The following is a 26,396-nucleotide window of genomic DNA, read 5'->3' as shown; positions in this document are numbered from 1 at the left end:
CTGCATAAAATAAACTCACTATACATGAATATATAGTAATGTATTCAGCCCTGCATAGGAATGATAAACACTCAATTCATTATGGTTATTTTCAGTTCAGTTCAGTTCAGTCGCATCCAGCTCTTTGTGACCCCAAGAATCGCAGCACGCCAGGCCTCCCTGTCCATCACCCACTCACGGAGTTTACCCAAACTCATGTCCAATGAGTCGGTGATGCCATACAGCCATCTCATCCTCGGTCATCCCCTTCTCCTCCTGCCCCCAATCCCTCCCAGCATCAGGGTCTTTTCCAATGAGTCAACTCTTCACATGAGGTGGCTAAAGTACTGGAGTTTCAGCTTCAACATCAGTTTTTCCAATGAACACCCAGGACTGATCTCCTTTAGGATGGACTGGTTGGATCTCCTTGCAGTCCAAGGGACTCTCAAGAGTCTTCTCCAACACCACAGTTCAAAAGCATCAATTCTTCGGCACTCACCTTTCTTCACAGGCCAACTCTCACATCCATACATGACCACTGGAAAAACCATACCCTTGACTAGACGGACCTTTGTCAGCAAAGTAATGTCTCTGCTTTTCAATATGCTATCTAGGTTGGTCATAACTTTCCTTCCAAGGAGTAAGTGTCTTTTAATTTCATGGCTGCAGTCACCATCTGCAGTGATTTCGGAGCCAAAAAAAATGAACTCTGACAGTTTCCACTGTTTCCCCACCTATTTCCCATGAAGTGATGGGACCAGATGCCATGATCTTAGTTTTCTGAACATTGAGCTTTAAGCCAACTGTTTCACTCTCCTCTTTCACTTTCATCAAGAGGCTTTTTAGCTCCTCTTCACTCTCTGCCATAAGGGTGGTGTCATCTGCATATCTGAGGTGATTGATATTTCTCCCGGCAATCTTGATTCCAGCCTGTGCTTCTTCCAGCCCAGCATTTCTCATGATGTACTCCGCATATTAGTTAAATAAGCAGGGTGACAATATACAGCCTTGACGTACTCCTTTTCCTATTTGGAACCAGTCTGTTGTTCCATGTCCAGTTCTAACTGTTGCTTCCTGACCTGCATACAGATTTCTCAAGAGGCAGGTTAGGTGGTCTGGTATTCCCATCTCTTTCAGAATTTTCCAGTTTATTGTGATCCACACGGTCAAAGACTTTGGCATAGTCAATAAAGCAGAAATAGATGATTTTCTGGAACTCTCTTGCCTTTTCTATGGTTATTTTAGAAAGAGATAAAGACAATTGGGATTGGAAGGGGAACACACAGGGTTTCCGCTATTATCTGTGTCTTATATTTTCTTTTAAAAGAAATTTCTGAAGCAAACATGGAGAAAGGAAACTTGATAAAGCTAAATAATTACTGCCCCCAAAACTATTTTTCTGTACAATGTTGTATAAAATATAAAACATTATATTTCTTTTTAAAAAATCAACAAGGAAAAAAGTACTTGAAAAAATTTTATTGAGGTATATAGATGTATAATATGTAAGTTTCAGATGTACAATCCAATTTGAAGGTTACACTCCATTCACAACTATAAAATGCTGGCAATATTCCATGTGCTGCACAATATACCCCCTTAGCGTATCTTTCGTTTTAATTTTATACCCAGCAGTCTGCACTGCTTAACCCCTCCCTCTGCCACGGCCCCTCCCACTCCCACCCCCTGGCAAGCACCGCTTGTTCTCAATACCCATGAGCTTGGTTTTTTGTTATATTCATTAGTTTACTTTAGTTTTTAGATTCCACATATAAGTGATATCACTGAGTATTTGTCTTTCATTTACTTATTTCCCTAAGCATAATACCCTCCAAGTCCATCCATGTTGTTACAAGTGGCAACATTCCATTCCTTTTTTTTTAGGACTAAGTAGGATTCCAGTGTGTGTATAAATACCACATATCATTCCTGAATCAATCTACTAGGTACTTCAAATTTAAAAGGTTAAACATTACAGTGAAATTAAGTAAAGAGAATCAATTTTCTATGTGGGAAAGCTGAAAAATTGTTGGGCAAAAGGTTTGATTTTAAAAGCACTAAGCAATTTCCCTGGTGGTGCAGTGGATAAGAACCCACCTGTCAGTGCAGGGCACACGGGTTTGACGCCTGGTCTGGGAAGAGTCCATGCACCTCAGAGCAACTAAGCCCGTGTGCCACAGCCCCTGCGCCTGAGCTCCAGAGCCCGCGAGCCCGAGCTGGCGAGCCCGCACGCGCAACTGTCGACGCCCCAGAGCCGGGAGCGAGCACCCCAACCAGAAGCCGCCGCCACGAGACGCCTGAGCGCCACAGCGAGAGCAAGTCTGCACGCGGCAAGGAAGACCCAGCACAGCCGAAAATAAATAAGACTGTAAAAGCAGTAAGAATAAGGGAAGGCGATTATCACACTAAAAATGTGAATACACTTAATAACCGCTATACCTGTAAAAATGGCTAAAATGGTTAATTTCACGTTCTGTATATTTTACCACAATTAAGATGTATATTATGAGCTAGGCCAATTTAGATTAAAGGAAGATAATATTTTAAAGGTTAAAAACTAAGGACTAAAGTTCCAAGGAGGAACTTTTGTTGGCAACAGCAGAAATCCAAAGTTGGAAGCACAGCTCACTGGCACACTAATGTAACTATCTCAATCCGTTATAGATCAAAAAATGTGAAAAATCGCAAAGAAAAAGGAAACAAGATTACAGTGTCATCACTGCTGTGGACAAAAAGTAAAATAGCAAAACTTCAAATTCATTTCAGAGAAATTTCTGAAATTTTCCAACTTCATCTTAGCACTATTTTGATTCTTCAAATTGGGCTTCCCTCGTGGCTCAGAGTAAACAGTCTGCCTGCAATGCAGGAGACTCAAGTTTGATCCCTGGGTTGGGAAGATGCCCTGGAGAAGGAAACAGCAACGTGCTGCAGCAGTCTTGCCTGGAGAACCCCGTGAACTGAGGAGCATATCAAGCCATGCCCATGCGGCGGCAGAGAGCCAGACACGTCGAGCAACCACAGTCCCGCTCACGCTCCGATCCAATCTACCTCCTGATGGCTGTGTGCTCCCCTTGGTCTCTACTGAGGAAAGCAGCTGTATAGTGAAAGCTATGGTTTTCCCGGAGAAGGCAATGGCACCCCACTCCAGTGCTCTTGCCCGGAAAATCCCATGGACGGAGGAGCCTGGTAGGCTGCAGTCCATGGGGTCGCTAAGAGTCGGACACGACTGAGCGACTTCACTTTCCCTTTTCACTTTCATGCACTGGAGAAGGAAATGGCAACCCACTGCAGTGTTCTTGCCTGGAGAATCTCAGGGACGGGGGAGCCTGGTGGGCTGCCGTCTATGGGGTCGCACAGAATCGGACACGACTGAAGCGACTTAGCAGCAGCAGCAGCAGCAGCATGGTTTTCCCAGTGGTCACGCACGGATGTGAGAGTTGGACTATAAAGAAAGCTGAGCGCCAAACAATTAATGCTTTTGAACTGTGTGTTGGAGAAGACTCTTGAGAGTCCCTTGGACTGCAAGGAGTTCCAGCCAGTCCATCCTAAAGGAAATCAGTCCTGAATATTCACTGGAAGGACTGATGCTGAAGCTGAAGCTCCAATACTTTGGCCACCTGATGTAAAGAACTGACTCATTGGAAAAGACCCTGATGCTGGGAAAGGCAGAAGGCAGGAGGAGAAGGGGACGACAGAGGATGAGATGGCTGGATGGCATCACCGATGGACATGAGTTTGAGCAGGCTCCGGGAGTTGGTGATGGACAGGGAGGCCTGGTGTGCTGCAGTCCCCGGGGTCGCAGAGAGTCGGCCACGACTGGGTGCCTGAACCGAACTGCACTGGTCTCTGCTACCTCTTTCAGCCCTCAATTTGAAGTTCCTTTCTCCTCTCATACTCTAAATTTTGAGGTAACCCAGAAAATCCCGTTTTTGCCTTCCTTGCCCTTGCTACATCTTCTCCTTAGGGACTGACATGGTCTCACATATGACTGCTAAGGGTGACTCGCTGGACTGTGAGATCCCTGAGGTTAGACTAAATGTGTTCACCTTCTACACCTGGCACAGGCAGATGCCAAAAAGTATTTGTTCGAGAAGATGTGTGGGTGGGCGGGGAGGTGGACAGAGGGATAGGCAAATTAACCCCTCCAGCGCTAGGCCTAATCTTCCTGAACTTCCTCTCCACATTCTATTCCCAACTGCCCTCTAGACAACTGGCACCAAGCTCCTTTTCCTAGGCATCCACTTATCTCCATTCCCTTCCATTTACCTGACTCAAACCTAGGAGTCACCTTTTATTTTTCCTTTCCTCTGTCCTCTGACATCTAATTGACAGATTTCCCTCATATTACCCCTTCCTTCCAATTACCTTGCTGTTGCCCTAAAGGCAAAACCCTGTCTTAACTAAACGACCGCAATGAAGAGAATTAGCTGATTCTCCCGCTGCTTGCTCCTCCCTTCTCCCATCTACTTTCATTTCACTTCAGGATTAATCTTCACAACGAAATGTAGATCAAAAACCCTCATTGATTCCTCAGCGCCAATCCTTTAATGTTTACATTTAGCATGGCATTTTCTGTGTGCGTTTTTACTGTAGTAAAATACACATAAAACATGCCGATCGTTTTACAGCACACATTTCACGGCATTACGTGCATCACTCTGCGCCATCACCACCACTGTCCACGCCCAGAACTTCTCATCACCCTAGGTGAACTCCACACCCAGTGCATACTAACTCCCGACTCCACTGTGCTCCTGCTGTTCTACTCTCGCTATGAACTGCCCTCTAGGCATCTCACAGAAGTGAAACCGTAACACTCGTCCTTCTGCGCCGGCTTATTTTGCTAGTTAGCGCAGCGTTTTCTAGCTCCATCCGCGCTGCGTGAGGCCAGAGCGTCTTTTTTATGAAGCCTTTCCTTCCTGGCTGCGCGGGTCTCCGTGGCCGTGCTCCTGCCTTCTCCAGCTGCGCTGCGCGGGCTGCTCATTAAGGAGGCCCTCCTGCTGCAGAGCGCAGGTTCCAGGCTTTCAGCGGTTGTGGCGCACGGGTTAGCTGCTCTATGGCACATGGAACCTTCGCAGACCACGGATCAAACCTGTGTCCCCTGCACTGGCGAATGGATTCCTATTCACTGAGCCAACAGGGAAGCTCAGAATTTCATTCCTTCTGAAGGCTGAATAACTCTCTGTCGTACGTATACACCAAATCTTGTTTAATCCATTCACCTGTTGATGGACGTGTGCTGTTGTCACCGTTTGGCTGCTGTGAATATGCTGCTCTGAACACTGATAAATGCCTGAATTCTTGCTCTTAATTCTTTTGCATAGACACCTAGAGGTGGAGCGGCAGATCACGTGGTAACTCTTTACTTTTTGAAGCACCGTCTTCCATAGCTACGTTATCATTTTAAAGTCACCAGAGGACTTCCCTGGTGGTGCAAAGGTGAAGAATGCGCCCGTTAACGCAGCAGACGGGATGCCGCGGAGCAACTGAGCCTCTGCGTCGGCACTGCCAAGCCGGGGCACCTGGGGCCCCACTGACTGCCCTAGACCGCCCGCGGCAGCCGGAGCCAGTGTACAGCAAAGACCCCCGACGACTGGCGTCGCCACGAGCTGCGCCCACCCGCCCTCTCTGTGCGCCCGTCTCCAGTGAGCCTAGTCCTCCATCACTCAGCCACGCGGAACCGCAACAGGGCCTCTTCCTTCCTGCCTCTAAAGGCCTTTGTCCCTGCTGGTCTTTGTTTGGGATATAATTTTCTACACGCAAACCTACCCATCCTGTGAGGGTAGCTCAAGCACCACCTACTTCGGAAAACATTCCCTAATCTCTGCAATTAGAAGGAATCTCTTTTTTAAAATTCTCTTTATATTTCTTGCTCACTTTCTACCATATAGAATAATCAGGTACACATCTTTCTCAGCAACTATGTCTAATTCATGCATATACTGCCCTCAGTAACTAGCAAGTAGGAAACAAAGGGTAAATGAATAGAATGCATCAATGACAGAGGAATAAAGATACATTCTAAGATAAAAATAATTTAAAGTTTCCAATCAAGTTGAAGACTGTCAAGGAAAACTAACCATACTTGCTAAAATCTTTTTTAGAGTATCATCTGTCAACATTTTAAAAGCATATGCCAGATGACCCAGACATTCTAATTCCAGAAATATGTCTGAAGTGAACCCCGGCACAGCTGCAAAAAAGATGTTCTGTGCAGCACTGTTTCAACAGCAAATGTTAAAAATAAAATGTCCATTCATAGGAAGTACACAAATCACAGAACAAACATATTCTCAAGCAGCACCTGTTAAAAGGTGGGCTCACATGTGCTAGCAATACTAACTCCAGCATACAGCTGTTGTAGTTCAGGCATTAAGTCACGTCTGACTCTTGGCGACCCCGTGAATTGTAGCATGCCAGGCTCCTCTGCCCTCCACTAACTCCTGGAGTTCCCTCCAATTCATGATCACTGAGTCGGTGATGCCACCTCACCACCTCATCCTCTGCTGTCCCCTCCTCCTTTCGGCTTCAATCCCTCCCAGCATCAGGGTCTCTTCCAGTGAGTTGGCCCTTCGCATCAGGTGGCCAAAGTATTGGAGCTTCAGCTTCACTATCAGTCCTTCCAATGAATATTCAGGACTGATTTCCTTTAGGATGGACTGGCTGGATCTCCTTGCAGTCCAAGGGACTCTCAAGAGTCTTCTCCAACACACAGTTCAAAAGCATCAATTCTTTAGCGCTCAGCTTTCTTTACAGTCCAACTCTGACATCCATACATGACCACTGGAAAAATCACAGCTTTCAGTATACAGACCTCTCTTGGCAAAGTGATGTTTTTGCTTTTTAATCTGCTGCCTAGGTTGGTCATAGCTTTTCTTCCAAGGAGCAAGTGTCTTTTAATTTCATGGCTGCAGTCACTGCCCGCAGCAATTTTGGAGCCCAAGAAAATAAAATCTGTCACTGCTTCCACTTTTCCCCCTTCTATTTGCCATGAAGTGATAGGACTGGGTGTCATGATCCTAGTTTTTTGAACATTGAGTTTTAAACCAGTTTTTTCACTCTCCTCTTTCACCCACATCAAGAGGCTCTTCCATTAGAGTGGTATCATCTTCATATCTGAGGTTGTTGATGTTTCTCCCTGCAATCTTGATTCCAGCTCGTGACCCATCCAGGCCAGCCTTTCTCTCAATGTACTCTGCATACGTGAAATAAGCAGGATGACAATATACAGCCTTGACGTACTTGTTTCCCAATTTTGAGTCAGTCTGTTGTTCCCTGTCTGGTTCTAACTGTTGCTACTTGACCTGCATACAAGTTTCTCAGAAGACAGGGAAAGTGGTCTGGTATTCCCATCTGTCTAAGAATTTTCCACAGTTTGCTGTGATCCACACAGTCAAAGGCTTTGGCGTAGTCAATGAAGCAGATGTTCTTCTCTTGCTTTTTCCTCCATGATCCAACCAAAGTTGGCAATTTGACCTCTGGTTCCTCTGCCTCCTTGAAACCCAACGTGTACATCTCGAAGTTACCAGTTCATGTACTGCTGAAGCCTGGCTTGAAGGATTTTGAGCATAACCTTGCTAGCATGTGAAATGAGTGCAACTGAGCAGTCGCCTGAACATTCGGCAACACCACCCCTCTTTGAGACTGGAACGAAAACTGACCTTTTCCAATCCTGTGGCCACCGCTGAGTGTTCAACATTTGCTGACATACTGAGTGCACAGCACTTTAACAGCATCATCTTTTAGGATTTTTAAACAGCTCAGCTGGAATTCTGTCTCCTCCACTAGCTTTGTTCACAGTGATGCTTCCCAAGGCCCACGTGACTTCACACCCCAGGAGGTCTGGCTCTTGGTGAGTGACTACACCCCCGTGGTTATCCAGATCATGCAGCCCTTCTTTGTCCAGCTCTTCTGTGTGTCTTCCTGTTAGTCAGGTCCCTACCGTTTCTGTCCTTAGGGCCCCTCTCTGCATGAAGCGCCCCCGGGCGTCTCCCATTGTATCTAAGTGTCAGGTGAGCAGCACAGGGACCCACACTGCGGCACCCCGTCTATGGTTATTATAAAGTACTGCTGTGCTATCTGTGTTTTAGAGCAGAGCCTTGTTGTTTAGTCACTAAGTCGGGTCCAACTCTTCTGTGAGTCACAAAATGGAAATATATCCTTGCAACTGATTTATTTTACACAAGGTATATTGTATATCTGTATATTGTATACAACATTGTACATAGCCTGTATATTGTATATCCGTACTTCTTACTTTCCTACCTCAATCTTGTCCCTCCCCCCACAGGTAACCACTAGCTGCTTCTCTATGAGTCTGTTTCTTTTTTATTAAATTCACTAGATTGTTATATTTTTCAGATTCCACATATGATATCATACAGTGTCTGTCTTTCTCTAACTTATTTTACTAAGCATAAAACTCTCCAATTCCATTGATGTTGTTGCAAATGGCAAAATGTCCTTCTTTTTTATGTCTGAGTAATATTCCATTGTGCGTGTATGTACGGAAACTACATTTTCTTTATCCATTCATCCGTTGATGGACACAGGTTGCTTCCGTATCTTGCTGAACATTAAGAGACCTATGTCTTTTTAAATTAATGGTTTCATTTTCTTTTTAAAAAAATCAAGACTACACTACAGATAAAATTATTCAAAACTTGCTAGAATGTTGGAGGGCTTTATTACTTTAAAAAGAGAATCTACACAATAAATGGATACATCTCTAACACGGAGCAAATGTAACAAAAGAATACACGGAGCAGGGTTCCATTTGTGCAAAGCTGACAAACAGGCAAAAGTAAACTACTGTTTAGAGATGCACACGCAGGTGGTAGAGCTATCAGGAAAAGCAGGGAAATTATCACAAGACAAAACAGCACTCACTTCTAAGAGAGGAAATGGCTGTAATCAAGAAGGGCGCCCTGAAGAACCCTGAAGCACCGACAATATTCTATCACTTGACCTGGATGGTGGTTACACACGTCTGCTTATAATTACTCTTTAAACTGCACTTATTTTATGCAGTCTACTGAATTTCTCACACTATAAAACAAAACTATTGAACAATAATAATGTGACTAATTTTGCAGGTAGAGATTTATTCTGAGCGTGTGCTCACATACTGATCTAAACTAGTCTCACTTAATAGTGCACAGCAAAACCAAACTGCCAAAGATACGAAGAACGGAGTCAGTGGGAACTCAGACAGAAAGAAAGAGGAAACCTCTCTGGAAATCTCTTACGGTTCCAATGCCTTTCAAATTTTAACATGAATCTCAAGCTACAGGTAGAGACTCAGCAGGCCTGGAGTGGGACCTGGCATTCTGCACTCTAACGCTGGTGACGCCAGTGTTGTCAGTCCATGGACACTGAGTACCAACACTCACGAAATCATTACAATGTAGCTGATGTGAAGATCGGCTAAGAGGAAAGGGAATCAGAAGGTACTGGGAGTATGTGCCAAGCATCATGTCTCATTTAAAGTCAAAGTCGCTCAGTCGTGTCCAGCTCTTTGTGACCCCATGGACTACACAGTCCATGGAATTCTGCAGGCCAGAATCCTGGAGTGGGTAGCCCTTCCCTTTTCCAGGGGATCTTCCCAACCCAGGGATCGCGCCAGGGTCTCCTGCACTGCAGGCAGATTCTTTACCAACTGAGCTATTAGGGAAGCTATCTCATTTAACCCTACCTCAATTCTGTAAGGGGCATATTATCAGTTATGTTTTATAGATGAGGATAATGAGGCCCAGATAAATTAATCTGCCCCCAATTAGCCAGCTCTGTTCAAAAAGAAAAATAAAGGAACCGGAATTGGAACCCAGTATGTTCTGAAGTCTCTAGGAAAGAATTTACTAAATGTGAGTAAAGGAGAAGCATGGTGAAAAGTGTTTCAGGAAGCAGAATTCAAAGCACTATACAATCGCACGGTATTCCTACCAAGTCTCTCAGTTTGCATACAGAGCCGGCTTCCTCACTGACACAAAAATATTCTGCAGAGAACATAATGCATTTTGACAAGATGCTGTGAGAGAAGGAAATTTTCATTTCCACTTATATTTTTTCTGGTGGTGGTCAGAGCAAAGGAATTCCTGAAGGGCAAATAGTGTCCCGACTACTCCCTGTCCTCAGGAAACTAAAGGACAACAGCATCTGCACGTGCAGAAACCCTCGCTTCACAAGCTTGCTTGACCATAAAAAAAAAAATCACCTAGCAGGCACATGTCCTAGAGACGGTTTCAGAAGACAGGGATGGGTCCAGGAATCTTAATTTAAGAAGCACCCGAGCAGATTCAAGTCCAGAAAACCCTCAGCAGTACTTCTAAAACTTAACCCGCTGCTCTCATTCATACTTCTCCTATGCCTTATACACTTGACTGAGTAACCGGTTTAAAAATACGGCTAATAAAACTTTCAGAAAAATGTAACTATAGCAGGCAACCTTACAGATTATGGAGTAACTTAACCTTTATTTTACGTATGAGGAAACTTGAAGTCCGAAACCAGGTCATATATATAGTGGCAAAACAGAACCTGTATTGGCTGAAAGCTCCTTCTAACACACATATGCACATACCAACATCAATTTTAAGTAGTGAGGTGGTCTTTTTTTTTTTCCCATGCCACATGGCCAGTGGGATCTTTACCTCGACCAGGGACTGAATTTAGGCCCTCAGCAGTGAAAGCGCTGAGTTCTAACCACTGGACCACCAGTGAATTCCCACCAAATTTTATTTTTAAAAGATCAGCAGTAAACCATTACTTACTGATGACCATCAAAAAGTGACTAGTTGGGAACTCCCTGGTGGTCCAATGGTTAAGACTCTGCACTCCCAGTTTAGGGGGCCTGGGTTCGATCCCTGGCTAGGGAACTAGATTCCACATCCCCCAACTAAGAGGTTGCACACCGCAACGAACCATTCTGCAGGCAGCAACTAAAGATTCTGGAAGCCACAACTAAGATCCAGCACAACCAAAACAAATAAATATATATATTTTTAAGTAACTAGTTGAACAAATCTGGCACATTCGCAAAAAGAAGCTGTGGAAATAATTAGGCATTACCTCTGTTCCAAGCGTGATCTCCAAGATATGTTAAGCGAAAAGAACTGAACAGTGCACATAATACGGCAACCTTCTATGTGAGAAAGGATAGAAAAAGACTACACGTAGATATTTATTTTCGCAAAAAGAAATACTGAAAGAATAAACTGGAAATTAACAAAAATTAGGAAGGGATGCAAAAGTAAGTACTCAAGAGATACCTGGAGTAACGGGCAAATTTGGCCTTGGAGTACAGAATGAAGCAGGGCAAAGGCTAACAGAGTTCTGCCAAGAGAACGCACTGGTCATGGCAAACACCCTCTTCCAGCAACACAAGAGAAGACTCTACACATGGACAGCACCAGATCGTCAACACCGAAATCAGACTGATTATATTCTTTGCAGCCAATGATGGAGAAGCTCTATACAGTCAGCAAAAACAAGACTGGGAGCTGACTGTGGCCCAGATCATCAACTCCTTATTGCCAAATTCATACTTAAATTGAAGAAAGTGGGGAAAACCACTAGACCATTCAGGTATGACCTACATCAAATCCCTTACAATTATACAGTGGAAGTGAGAAATGGATTCAAGGTAGACAGAGCGCCTGAAGAACTATGGAATGAGGTTCGTGACATTGTGCAGCAGGCGGTGACCAAAACCATCCCCAAGAAGAAATGCAAAAAGGCAAAATGGCTGTCTGAGGAGGCCTTACCAATAGCTGAAAAAAGAAGATAAGCTAAAAACAAAGGAGAAAAGGAAAAATATATCCATCTGAATGCAGAGTTTCAAAGAATAGCAAGGAGAGATAAGAAAGCCTTCCTCAGTGATCAAAGCAAAGAAATAGAGGAAAATAGTAGAATGGGAAAGCCTAGAGATCTCTTCAAGAAAATCAGAGATACAAGGGAACATTTCATGCAGATTGGCACAATAAAGGACAGAAATGGTAGAGACCCAGCAGAAGATATTAAGAAGAGGTGGTAAGAATACACAGAAGAACTGTACAAAAAAGATCTTCACGACCCAGATAAGCACGATGGTGTGATCACTCACCTAGAGCCAGACATCCTGGAATGCAAGGTCAAGTGGGCCTTAGAAAGCATCACTATGAACAAAGCTAGTGGAGGTGATGGAATTCTAGTTGAGTTATTTCAAATCCTGAAAGATGAGGCTGGCAAAGTGCTACACTCAATATGCCAGCAAAGTTGGAAAACTCAGTAGTGGCCACAGGACTGGAAAAGGCCAGTTTTCATTCCAATCCCAAAGAAAGGCAATGCCAAAGAATGCTCAGACTACCGCACAATTGCACTCATCTCACATGCTAGCAAAGTAATGCTCAAAATTCCCCAAGCCAGGCTTCAACAATACGTGAACCAAGAACTTCCAGATGTTCAAGCTGGATTTAGAAAAGGCAGAGGAACCAGAGATCAAATTGCCAACATCCATGAGATCACAGAAAAAGCAAGAGAGTTCCAGAAGAACATCTACTTCTGCTCCATGGACTATGCTAAAGCCATGACTGTGTGGATCACAGCAGACTGTGGAAAATTCTGAAGGAGACGGGAACACCAGACCACCCCACCCGCTTCCTGAGAAACCTGTGTGCAGGCCAGGAAGCAACAGAACAGGACATGGAACAACGGACTGGTTCGACTGGGAAAGGAGTGCGTCAAGGCTGTATACTGCCACCCTGCTTATTTAACTTCTATGCAGAGTACATCATGAGAAACGCTGGGCAGGAAGAAGCACAAGCTGGAATCAAGATTGCCGGGAGAAATATCGATAACCTCAGATAGGCAGATGACACCGCCCTTATGGCAGAAAGTGAAGAAGAACGAAAGGGCCTCTTGATGAAAGTGAAAGAGAAGAGTGAAAAAGCTGGCTTAAAGCTCAACATTCAAACAGTGAAGATCATGGCATCTGGTCCCATCACTTCCTGGCAAATAGATGGGGAGACAATGCAAACCATGGCAGACTCTCTTCTCGGGCTCCAATCCCTGCAGATGGTGACGCAGCCGTGAAACTAAAAGACGCCTGCTCCTTGGAAGAAAAGCTATGACCAACCTGGACAGCATATTAGAAAGCAGGGACATTACTTTGTCAACAAAGCTCCATCTAGTCAAGGCTATGGTTTTTCCTGTGGTCATGTATGGATGTGAGAGTTGGACTATAAAGAAAGCTGAGCACCGAAGAACTGATGCTTTTGAACTGTGGTGTTGGAGAAGACTCTTGAGAGTCCCTTGGACTGCAAGGAGATCCAACCAGTCCATCCTAAAGAAGACCAGTCCTGAATACTCACTGGAAGGACTGATGCTGAAGCTGAAGCTCCAGTACTTTGGCCACCTCATGCGAAGAGTTGACTCATTGGAAAAGACTCTGATGCTGGGAGGGATTGGGGGCAGGAGAAGGGGACGACAGAGGATGAGATGGCTGGATGGCATCACTGACTCAATGGACGTGAGTTTGAGTGGACTCCGGGAGTCGGTGATGGACAGGGAGGCCTGGTGTGTTGCAGTCCGTGGGGTCGCAGAGAGTCAGACACGACTGAGCGACTGAACTGAACTGACCGAGGCAGACATGATCCAAGCACCGGCCGTGTGGCGTACCTTGGCGATTCCCCCTCTTGGTCTCAGGTCTGAGAGTAGCAGCAGTGCTTGAGGTGGCGGGCGCCCCTCCCCTCGACAGTCTTCACAACTGCTGCCACTACCATCTCTCCCTCTTGCTCCCAACACCTGAGGCAACAGTGTCACCCGAGTTCTTAACCTCTAACTTACCCTGCCCTACTCTATTTTGCTGAGTCTTGCCACCTATATTAAATATCCTCTATTTGAAATATCTAGTGTGTTTTTCATTTTCTTGACTGGATCTGGACAGAATATTCTAAAGATAGGAAGAATCACAAAATGTAAATTTACCTTAGTAATTTGGTCAGTAACAATATGAACACTATACTTTTAAAAGTTACGTGCACAGTAGGATAAAGCAGACAAACATGAACAATTCTAGAAAGTAAGACTGTCAGTTTAAGGGGGACAAATAAAAACCTGAAGAGCCCTGTAATACGTTCAAATCAAACTGGAATGTCAACACGAAGTTTTGATATCTAAAAACCATATTTTCTGTCTCTGTGCAGTGAAAGAATCTGGAAATAATGAAGACCCAGTGGCAGTGAGCATTCCTAGCACTCAGAACCTGGTTTCTAATGGCATTCTCTGTAAAGGAAGCCAGGTCTTCCTGGAAAAATGACTGATTTGGGGTCAAGAACAGAGACAGCGCAAGGCGCACCTGGGGTATCTTGTGGCAGAAAACCACCCAAAGCTGATGGCACATCGAAAGGACGCAACGCTTACCCCGGCCACAGGCCAGCAGCACAGAGCTCACGGCCACGAGCGTGAAATGATGAATAAACACGAATTCTGGGCCCACAGTGATACAGAAACTGGCAGAAAAGCGCATCTGCTACCACTGAGGTGCCCAGTGCTGTGTGTGCTCAGTTGCTAAGTCTCATCTGACTTTTTGCGACCCCACAGACTGTAGCCCACCAGGCTCCTCTGTTCATACAATTCTCCAGGCAAGAATACTGGAGTGGGGTGCCATGTCCCTCTGCAGGGGATGTCCCCAACTCAGGGATCGAAACCGCATCTCCTTGTTTGCCCTGCGGACTCTTCACCAATGAGCCACCTGGGGAGCCCCAATTCTTCACCAACAAAACTTATGACGAAAAGCAAAGAATCAACCAAAACACTCGGCCTAACTAGGAGCGACACTTACAATTCCTGGTTGATGGTATCCTGCCAGCTGATAATTGTGAAAACAATCACCCTTTCACAACCTCCAATGAAACTGACTCAGGCAAGGATCACTGATGGACATTAAAACCAATAGGTGAAAGAGAATAGAGTAACTGTGTTAAATTGCTACCCAACAGATTACCTGATCCACGTAAAGGGAAACCTTTACAAAGGAAAGATCGAGGACTCTCAGGTTAAGCAAGTGATCAAATTCAGTATCAAAACGGCAAAAGCTGGCATCAAGTGTGATACAATATGAATACACAGTATCACACAGGATTGCAAACAGGAACACTGTCAAGCCTGTAGACTCGTCTTAAAAGGGGACAGAGGAAGGGCCTCGGTGACACAAGTAAACAGCAGGACAAATCGCGACTGTGGGAGAGTCTAGCGAGGAACCAGACTGGCCTCTTCAAAGGCCAGCGTCTGGGCTTCCTTGGCAGTCCAGTGGTTGAGACTCACTTCCCACGCAGGGAGCATGGGTTCGATCCCTGGTCAGGGAAGTTCCACACGCCACATGCAGCAAGAAAAAAAAAAACAGCTAATGCCACTGAGGGAAAGAAAACGGGGGAGGGCGCTTTTAGGTTAGGAAGCAAAAACTAAGTAACAGCCACACGCACTCCGGCAACGCTGCCTGGACCCTGGTTCCTGCCCCAGACTCCTACACTAGCTGTTCCGTACGCCCCAAACTTACCGGTAAGCGTCCCGCCTCACATCTCTCAGCCGGAACAGCACCTTCTCGCCGAGGCCTTCTCTAAACCAACTTCAATTAGCTTTCCCTCCCAGCTAGCCCTCTTCCGTTTCTTTGGAGTGCTTCTGTGACGCTTTGCCCATTCATTGCCTCCTTTCTTCATTCTCAAACACAAGGTCCTGGGAGTCAGAGCCCTTGCCTGTTCCATCCACTGTGCCCCTGATATCTTGAACCATGCCTAGCACATAGCAGCATTCAATAAATGTTTGTTGAATGGATGGACCAGTAAACAAAAAGGCAAGAAAGACCCAACAGACACCTGGGATTACGCGATGCTTCAGAAAGACCGTGAAGAACATCAGCCACAAGAATCAGACGCGCACACTGAGTGAGTATGCGCGACACGGAAGGACTGAATGTGCCTGTGACACTAAGAACCTTCCACGCGGACTGTACTGCATACGGACCCTTTAGGAGACCTGGCAGGACTCAGCACAGCCATTTCCTTTTGGAACCTATTCGTGCGAGGACAAACAGGTGGAGCATACAGGAGTTACTCTATAGAGCTGGACAGAGTAGTTACATGGGAAAAAAAACGGTTTCTACTTAGGAAAATGAATCTTTCAGTTATAAAAATGAACATGATTTACATGAGAGGCGGTGAGACAAGTCTGGCTTTAACAGACTGCATGACAGGTGCTGTGGAAAATAAGGCTGGAAAGGTACAAAGAAGGCCAAACGGAGAGCTTCACAGATAAGCATGTGTGTGTCAGTCACTCAGTCCCAGTGTCCGACTCTTTGCAACCCCATGGACAGGAGCCCACCAGGCTCCTTTGTCCATGGGATTCTCCAGGGAAGAATACTGGAGTGGGTTGCCATTTCCTTCTCCAAAAAGGCTGATGAAAGTGTGTAAAATCAAGATGATAACCATACTTCGCAGCACAGTCACAATAAAGCGTCACTGAGATCGGAGGAAGTATCATCTGCTCATCTCACAGATAAGAGAACTAGGCAGTGATGAGTCACCAGGATGCCAATCAGAGGGGAAACATTCAGAGAGTAGGTCTTTAAGACTGGTCTGCCATGATGCTGTCACTTCAATCTTAATCATTTCCAGAAACTGCCAAGAAGAAACCTCAATCAACAGCAACGACTTCTCATGGGGTATTTATCAAGTGGTAGACGTTGAATATTTTGTGAGGCAGGAATTGTAACTCCCTTCCTAAAGATGAGGGAGCCCGAGATCACACAACTAATAAATAGCGCAGCCCCGGCACCAAGACTAGGTCATTCGGCCACTCTCTCAGTGCCTCGGCCTGCCTTCAGCTCATGGAAGCCTGGCCCAGACTCACGCCAGCAAATGTAACGAGAAGCAGGGGAGCCTGAGGAGTACTGAGGAGGGTAACACAGATCTGCACAGGACACACACACAGATTTTTTTAGTAGTATTAACAAATGAGTCCCAGTTTTACCAGATTAGAATAAAATTATTCTATCTAGAGAAATGGGAATATTGAGATGGGAACCCGGTTAGTAAAGGTTTTTTCATCTTCAGAGAGGTGCGAGGTGAAATAACGGACTTGGTTGTGAACACATGGGCAGTTGAATTAGAGAATATGCTGTATAAAGTCCCTGGAAAATTAAGAGGCATAAAAGAAAGACCACAACTAGATGGACTGGAGAACATCCGGGGAGTGGTGTCAAATGAAGACATGAATGAGCCCAGTTCTCCGAAGACAGAAAGAGGAGCCCAGGGGAAGCGGGAGACCGTGCACTCCCGCTACGGGGGCGCCCGCACACGGCACAGGCATGGCCCTGGGACGGCGCCAGCAGCAGGCCAGCAGCCAAGCTCCCTCGTTCCAGTTTCAACGTCTCATAAGACAATGCAGTAATAATGTCTAAGACCTGAGTGTTTACTATGTGCTAGGCAATACGTTGGAAGGTCATTTGCACTCTGAAACTTGATTGTCCCCAAACATGGGCATCACCCTCATTTTATAGATGAAAAAACTGAGGGTTAAAGAACCTAAGGTCCATACCCAAGGAAAGTGGCAGAACTCGGCAGGACGCGAGCCTGGGTCTCCCCGGGGCCAAAGTCTATGGTCCTGATCACTGTACTGAAATAAGCAGCTATCAGTCCAGCCCACAGGGCACAGGCACACCAGGAAGCGTCCTCTGTGTGCTTATACATCACATAAAAACTCTCATTTTAATCTTCAAATATGTAGTTCAGCGGCATCAAGTACGCTGTTCTACCTCCAGAACTTTGATCCCAAACTAAAATTAAATAGTAATTCTCCTTTCCCTCTTCTCCTCTGCCCCAGCAACTGTCATTCTACTTTCTCTCGCTATGAATTAAGACTATTCTGGGGAACTCATACAAGTGTAATCATACAGTATTTGTTCTTTTGTGGCTTATTTCACCTAATGCAACATCCAAGATTCATTACCATTAAGTTACTTTCAAGTTAAATAAAATGTGAAATTCTAACCCACATACTATTATGTATCTCTACAGGGAATTATATTCCAAAATTCCATTATGATTTATGAAACACGCTTGGAAGAGAACTACATTTACTGGGGAAGAAAAAAGGTGGGGAGAGGTAAGGAAGACTGACAAATCAAAATGTGAAGGACCCACAGGAAAGTAAGGAAGAGAGCAGTGCGCTTGATTTTGACTAGAGCAAAGGGCCTATTTGGAAAGATGTCTCAAAGCGAAAGGTAAGAAAGCAGTCCTTAGAGCAGACCGCAAACAACACTGCTGGCTCACCCAAGGGAAGACAAGACACTGGTGCTTTTTGGCAAGACAAAGCAAGAACACTAGTGAAAAGCTTCAAAATAAACACTGAAATAGAAGGGTCAACTCCCATTTCCCCTTGATCTAGCCAGCAGATGGGAGAGCAGACACTTCGTAAAACTGTACTGATCAACTTATAATTAACACCAACCTTTCTCCAAACAATGCACCAAGAGGTTCATTCTGGAAAAAAAAAATTTCTTGTTCTCTATATAGTAACATGAAGCAAACATTTAAGATGAGAATAATAAAGGAAACAGATTTGGGAGAGTATGCCATACTAGGGAATTCCTTAAAACAGCTGACATAAAATTATCCTAAATATTAAATATTCTAAGAGAATATTTGTCACGAAAACTAAAACTTGTTTGCCTTTAAAGAAATTGTACGAACTACCTGAAATCTATGTATTCAGTATTACTAGGAGATAAGAGAAAACACGTTACTGTCTAAGCCAAGATACTGTCCAGAGTAGTAAAATTTTACAAATAACTATTGTTTTATATAGTATCTGTACACTTCTCAGATTTATGAATATAAACAAGCATTAAAGTATTAGATACTTCCACTTTTGAAGCAAAACAGAACAGAAGCATTGGGAAAAAATTAAATGCCTAGGAGAAAACTTTAGAAATTAAAAAGTAGAAACTTAATACAGGAAGAATCAGAACTGAAAGCAAATTTGCCTTCTGATACATACATGAGTAAGGAAACACAGAATTAAGCTTTACGAGAGTACCACTAAGTCATAATTTCACAAGACATTTGGAAGAATGTCACAAGAAACTACTGTAAAATAAGGCACAGTGTCACGAGCTTAACACTGGGCAGTTTTAAGGTGGCCTCTGTCCGTAGGTTCTACCTCTCTACACGTAAGCTAGAAACATGGGCGCACCACCCTCTCTTCTGCCAGCCACTGCCTTAAAGCACCCGTTCTCAGTTAAGATGCAGACGGCGCGTGTCCAATACTGCGCCACTCACAGGTGCCGCTCAAGTCAGACTCCTGTGAAACTTCTGCAATGTGGGTACCAGCATGCTGCGCCGATTATAAAGCGCCACAGCATGAAGATGAGAAACCTGTATTGGACAGAAGTTCAAGATCAGAGATGCTGAGCAGCCTCAATCTACATAACTAGATTTTACAAAACAGTTTAGTGTAGTTCTGGCTTAAGCTGTCAGCTTCACCTCAAAAGAAGGACGTTCTTGCTTTATTTATTATTGGGAAAAGAGACAGTATTAATAATCACAAATAGTCAACGTTCTAAGGGACAGACAAGTCAACACTGATTAAGCGTGATCAAATTAAGATCATACAGCGCTGCTTGTGCCCGTCTACAAAACAGAAACGAAAGCGCCCGCACTCTGGAGTTGCCACCACTTAGTAAGCTGAGATAGTTCAATCGCAGCTGCAATGTCCGTGTCTACTTCTTGTGCATGTGACTCACTCTCACAAAGGCTCTCCCAAGACTGCTGGATGTTTGAGAACGCAGAAGCCATAACTGGGGCACACTGTGTGGGAAGTGTCCTAACAGTGAATGAATAAAAGAGGAAAAGAACTCATGACAGAATTTTTTTCTAAGTTTTTATAAAAAGCAGTTGCTCACAAACGGGATATTTTTCTGCAGAATAATAGGAAAGGCTGGGGAAACCCACCCTGGCTCTAAGAAGACTTTCTCACTCCCTTGGTTGGAGTCAGTGCATTTTTTACACTGCAATGTATTTAACTAATTTCTTAGACTGGCTCCCAGACCATATTGCGAGCAACTTCAGACCTAAAGCTGTCTTGTCTTAGAATCATCAGGACCTACTTCCGAGATTGTCCAGCACTGAGAAGGCCCTCAATAGGCATCTTCACAAAACTGATCACTGAATAATCAATTTTACATTCATCGTCTATTTTACAAAGCATTTTCACAAACACTGTTATTTCACATAACAATCTTGTGAAGCGGGAAGGGCGTAATTTAAACAAATGGCTTCTGGTTTTATACAGACTGACTAAAACAAATCTGAAATCACAAAAACAATCATGTGTTTTTGTTCATCTTTGGAGTAACTTCTTGGGACTTCAGTATTCTTGTAAAACCTAGAGGTTCTGCTAGCATTTTCACGATGTGCAGCAGTCACACAGCTCTGAGTCTCACAGGAGGGTTGTAACTATTTGAAGCGCTTTTAGAGAAGGCTCTTCCAGAAATCAGACATTTGAGAAGCATCCTCAGCGATTTTTCCTGATCCTGCTGTTCAGTGACTCTGAGAAGAAACTGCAAAAGGCTAAACGCTGGAGAGTGAATGACGTCATGGATGTCACCAGGTTGCTTCAATACTTGATGATGATTTAGCACAACAACGCAACACAGCCTGCCAAGGAGTGTGATGTCAAACCACCAGGATGTTCTCTGCATTAATCTCATGACTCTTTATTAGCAAATTGATACGCAGAGTGGCTCTCCAACTTTCTAAACAGAGAAGTTGCTGGTTTAGGTTTATGTCCTTAGCAAAGGCATTGAGAAAATCTACAAATCCCTATGGAAGAGGCTTTAAGAGAGAGAGAGAGAAAAAAAAAGGCCCCCAAGTTAGCTAACACTAAACAGTTGTTCCTCTAACAATTAAAAGCTTCTGAAACAGACTGAAAACCCGTGGATCAATATAGATAACAGTAATACTTATACCAGGCTTGTCAAAAGCTAACAGTCATAGGATATAAAATGACATCATACAACAGAAAGGAAACCAGTTTATATACACACATATGCTCAAAATGAGGGATCTGAAACCGAGCATCACTATTCCCAGTAAAAGCTACAGACTAAATCTTAAATGCTCAACTCTAAACGACGCTATTTCCTCTCAGATTTTCTTGTCCCTTTAAACCCATGATGTCATCCTTCTTAAGCACCAGTTGAACAAATATAAGTCACAAAAGGTATCTGGTGTGTCCAAGCCAAGGCTATGGCCTCAACAATTTCCCACAGCACAGCTGCAACTGAAGCCATCATTCCGCAAGGAAGAGACCGCGAGGCTTCAAACTGGCTTCTCTACTAGAGAAACAGAACCCAAGCCTCCAGATTAGCATCTGAACAACAGCGACAAAAGCTGTTCTCAAAAAGGCTAACTATAGTACAATGTCCCTGCCAGCAACTGAGAACGGGTAATGTGTTCTCAGCAACTGGAATCCCACCACAGAAAAGTCCAAAGACTATGGCAATTAAGAAATAAAGCTTTTATTCTCCTAACAAAATTCAGAGATCAGTAGACAAAAGCAATTGGGTATCGAAATCTTAACAATCCAAAGGTTTCAAAGGAACGAGGGCTTCATTAGCACCGAAGTTACTCTGCGGAGACTATCAAGATCTTACAACTGTTTTTTCTTCGTTTGCAAATTGGTTCCCACCCTCCACGGTTCCCTTTGCACAAACAATTCTCGCCAGAAGCCTTCCACTGTCACAACGTGGGCTGCTGTCTTAATCAAGGAGATCCGCAGTTCCTACTTCGCTGGGGGAACACTCAAACAGCTAAAAGGGTAGGAAAGGTTGCTTGTGTTTCATTTTTTAAAGCCAATCCCAAAATCTTCCTTTTGCAGCTGCAGCTTCAGAGATGCTGGTCCTCGCCGCAGCCCTAATTCTGGAGAGCACCGGACTCCGGCGCCTCCCGAAAGGCGGTCAAGATTTGGGGGCGGGGTGGAAGGTGATCTGACACCCCAACGCCATCCTTACCCAGGTCACACACCCTTCGTGGCCCCGGAAGGGGGACGAAAACCGCCCTGCTAGAGGGCAGAGGCCGGGTTCGCCTATCCCAGAGGCTGCCTGGCAAAGGGCTCTCCTCCCTGCCTCCCCCGGGGAGGCCGAGGAAGACCACGGCGAGGCCCGCAGGCCAGCCAGCACCGACCCCCGCGCGGGGTCCACGGCCTGGGCCGGACGCAGCACATAAAGGGCAGAAGGCGCCGGCTCCCAGCCGCGGCCCCGGGAGAGGAAGAGGCCTCACCTGGCCTAGCCCGCGCCACGTTCTCGGGTACGCTCCGCTGGCGAAGGCGGCGAGGGAACCCGGGACAGGACGCGAGCAGAGGCGCTGCGCCCCAGGCCGCGCCCGCCGCGCTCGGGACTCCTCACAGCTGGCGGGACACCGAGCCGCCCGGAGCCGCCATCTTCCTCCACTCAAACGCCGCCGCCGCCGCCGCCGCCGCCGCCGCCGCTCTGGCTGAGAAGACAGCGCGGAGCGCGCATGCGCCGCGGGCCGGCGCGGAGGGCGCGCGCGCGCACTTGTCAGCGCGGCGCGGCCTGTGGGCGGTGCCAGATGGGAAGGTGCGCGCCGCCGCCGCCGCCGCTCTGGCTGAGAAGACAGCGCGGAGCGCGCATGCGCCGCGGGCCGGCGCGGAGGGCGCGCGCGCGCACTTGTCAGCGCGGCGCGGCCTGTGGGCGGTGCCAGATGGGAAGGTGCGCGCCGCCGCCGCCGCCGCCTCAGCCCGCCGCCGCCTCAGCCCGCCGCCGCCGCCCCAGCCCCGCGCCCCCTGCAGGCCCCGGGAGGCTCTCCAAGGTCGGAACGCCGCCCGGGCAGCCGGGCTGGAGCGAGGGAGGAAGCGCCGCGCTTCTGCGCCCGCCCTTCCTCCGGTGCCGACACACGGCCTCAGAACCTCTCACCCGCACTGCTTGGGACAACCGAGCAGGTTTACCAACGGCTTGAGCCTGTAATAGGTGTCAGTTCGTTCACCTGTACTTCTCAGGATCCGATGAGCTCAAGTGCTCTTGATGCCAACTGATGGAGAGAAGCTCAGTGCCTTGGTTATGCAAGCGAAGCCTCCCATAACTGTGTAACAACCACTGTGTGACTTGTTACTGACTCCATTTTTCAGGTGAGGAAACTAACGCACAGGATGTATCATTTTCCCAAAGCCACATTGCAGGGTAGTTGGGGTGCGGAGGTAGGATTTGAATTTAGGCGTAACTGGCTCGCAAGCTTTGTGCTTTCCATCATTATTGCGATGGGATGGATTCCAGCAGAGTGGCCCTTCCAAGGGAGCAATCTGGCGTGTAGATGCGAACCTTCCTGAAGTATCTGTACAGCATGTGGTCTAAGGAAATGCCAGAGATACAGAGCCCAAGGACTTTAGTCTTCACCCCAGTCACCTAACAATGAAGCCACCTTGAACTGCCAGCCCACCACCCTGGGATAAAGTGGACACTGGGACATCTCATAGGACATGGGGCTGGGTCAGAACCAAGTTTGCTCTCAAGTTGGGAAGGCAAGACGCCATTGAACAGATCTGGGTCAAGCTCACTCTGAAAAGCACTAGATCTGTGCTACACACTTGAATAATGCAAAGACCCCTGGTTAAACACTCATGGAGGGAGTTTTCTGGTGGTCCTGTCATTAGAAATCTGCCTTGCAATGAAGGGGACACCATTTCAATCGCTCATGCTGGAAGATCCCACTTTGGCCGGGGGGGGGGGGGGGGGGGGGGGGGAGCGGGGGGCAACTAAGCCTCTGCATGGCAGTTACTGAACCAGTGGGTCCTGGAGCAGGTGCTCCACAACAGCAGCCCGTACACCAAAGAAGAGTAGCCCCTGCCCACCGCAAGTAGAGAAAGCCTGCTCAAAACAACCGAAGACCCTCCACAGCCAATAAGTAAATAAATCTTAGGGGGGAAAAAAGCCTTTCAGTTAGGAAATGTCGCTGCAAAAGAGAAACGGTAGTTATATTTAAAAATGAATATTAAAATCATATCATTAAAAATCCCAAGCTTGGCTTCCTGGCTGGCTCAGTGGTAAAGAATGTCTGCCAATGCAGGAGACACAGGTTTGGTCCCTAGTCCAGAAAGATTGTACATGCCTCGAGACGACTAAGCCTGTGTCCCCCAACTACTGAGCTTGTGCTCTAGGGCTGGAGAGCCACAAATACCGAGCCCACGTGCCACAGCTGCTGAAGCCTGAGTGCTTACAAGACAGGAGGCTGCGACGAGAAGCCCACGCGCGGCACCCAGAGGAGCCCCGCCCACCGCGGGAGAAAAGCGCTTGCAGCAGGGAAGACCCCCCGCGTCAAATAGTAAACTTTTTAAATCTCAAGCTTAAAAACTGTCATGGAACGTGTGAACAATTCCCCACCCCCCAAATACTCGGTGGAGCTCAGTGTTAGAAACACTGGGCCAGCTTGTAAGTGCTTCCTTTTAAAAATGCAGGTTCTACCTTTTGGCTCTCTGGAGGTCAGCAACAACAAGCACCTCATGAAAGGCAGCAAAAAGGGAACCAAGAAGGAAGTGGTTGGTCTGTTTTCTAAGAAAGATTGGTATAATGTGAAAGCATCAGCTATGTTCAATATAAGAAATATTGGAAAAACACTAGTCATAAAATCTCTGGGAACCAAAATCCCATCTGATGGCCTCTGGGGTGGTTGTTTTTGAAGTGAGCTTTGCTGATGTGCAGAATGATGAAGTGGCATTTTAAAACTTCAAGCTAATTACTGAGGATGTTCAGAGCAAAAACTGCCTAGTTTCCGTGGCAATGATACCTCTGACAAAACATGCTCCATGGCCAAAGATGGCAGACTGTGAATGAAGCTCATGTTGATGTCAAGATTACTGATGGTTATTTGCTTGTCTGTTTTCTCTTGCCTTTACTAAAAAAAAGAAAAACAATCAGATTCAGAAGCACTCTTATGCTCAGCACCAACAGGCCCACCAAACCCAAAAGATGATGGACATTGTGACCCGAGAGATGCAGACAGATGACTAGACAGAAGTAGCCAAGAAGCTGACTTCAGACAGCACTGGAAAAGACCCAGACAGTTTATCAGTCTAGTTACCCACTCCATGCCATCTGTTAGAAAACACACACACACACACACAGCTGGGGCATCCATGGTGGCTCAATGGTAAAGCATCCGCCTGCCAGTGCAGGACATCAGGGTTTGATTCCCCGGGTCACATAATTGAATACCTTTGCGGTACACCTGAAACTAACACAACATTGTGAATCAACTATATTTCACTTAAACTTTTTAATATAAATGAATAAATAATAAAATGCTGAAGAAGTTCAAGTTTGAGTTGGGAAAACACTTGGAGTTGTATAGTGAGGTGGTGATTCTGGAAAAGCTACTGGGGATGAGACAGGTACTAAAGTTGAATGAGCCAACAGATGTGGGCCATGCGTCCAAGAATCTTATTAAAATTCAGACTTTTAACGATGATAAAAATCTTGTGTAAAAAACTGTAGGTTCCAGGGCCCAGTCTAGACACTGCCTCAGACTTCTTCTAAAGCTCCCCAGGGATTCTGATGGCCAGTTGGGTTTGGAACTCCTAGATCATGATAGAACAGGTTCAAATACAGAACCACTCCACCGTGAATCTCCTAGCTCAAAGATAGCAGGGACTTTTTGCACACTGCTTTATCACCAAATAGAGACTGGCACACATTAGAGATTCACTAAGTGTTGAACGAATAAATGAACTGGGAATCTGAAAGCAAGGCATCCAGTCAAATATTAGTGAGTACCCACAGCAGCCCACTCCACTGTTCTCGCCTGGAAAATTTCACTGCCAGAGGAGCCTGGCAGGCTACAGTCCACAGGTCACAAAAAAGTTGGGCATGGCTTTGTGACTAAACAAGAACAATGTGCCAAGCCATAGTAATATACTTTTTAAAAAGTCTAGTAATATACTTTTAAATAAAACAACAAAGTCCTTGACCTCATGGAGGCCCCACAGTTTACTGGGAGAGACAGAAAATACTGTGTAAAAAGGCCAATAAAAATTACCATTGATGATAAGCCCCAAAGCAGTCGTATTCTTAGAGCGATGACAGTCGATGCACAGTGTCTGCTTTCCTTATGCACCAAACGCTGCTACTTCAGCTTCCTGGCGGCTCAGACAGTAGGCAGAGTCTGCCTGAAATGCAGGAGACCTGGGTGCTGTCCCTGGGTTGGGAAGATGTCCTGGAGAAGGAAATGGCAACCTGCTTCAGTATTCTTGCCTGGAGAATCCCATGGACAGAAGAGCCTGGTGAACTGCAGTCCATGGGTTGCAAAGAGTTGGACAAGCGACTAACTCTTCTGTGTTGTACAACTTCTAAACACTGCTAAGTGCGTGCCTTTGTTGAG

The 26,396-nt window shown here is 45.9% G+C and overlaps 1 protein-coding gene and 1 pseudogene across 4 annotated transcripts in view; one reads left to right on the top strand and one right to left on the bottom strand.

The window, feature by feature from the left end:
• The window catches only part of FBXO42 (F-box protein 42), a 122,543-nt gene that overhangs the window by 77,589 nt on the left and 18,558 nt on the right, over positions 1–26,396 (bottom strand). For 2 of the 4 annotated variants that reach the window (XM_052656411.1, XM_052656436.1), the window contains exon 1: positions 22,290–22,463. The exons of 1 other annotated variant lie outside the window; for it this stretch is intronic. The gene's annotated coding sequence lies outside the window, so the exon portion shown is untranslated. Of the gene's footprint in view, positions 1–22,289; positions 22,464–26,054; positions 26,121–26,396 lie in introns of those variants that run through there. One more of the 4 variants, XM_052656428.1, reaches the window with a different exon arrangement.
• On the top strand, positions 24,379–25,030 carry LOC128061457 (40S ribosomal protein S3a-like; annotated as a pseudogene).

The sequence above is a fragment of the Budorcas taxicolor genome, chromosome 2 (genome assembly GCF_023091745.1).
Source record: "Budorcas taxicolor isolate Tak-1 chromosome 2, Takin1.1, whole genome shotgun sequence".
NCBI lineage: Eukaryota > Metazoa > Chordata > Mammalia > Artiodactyla > Bovidae > Budorcas > Budorcas taxicolor.
The sequence above is the reverse complement of the archived record's forward strand: the minus strand, read 5'-3'. Positions and strand labels throughout refer to the sequence as shown.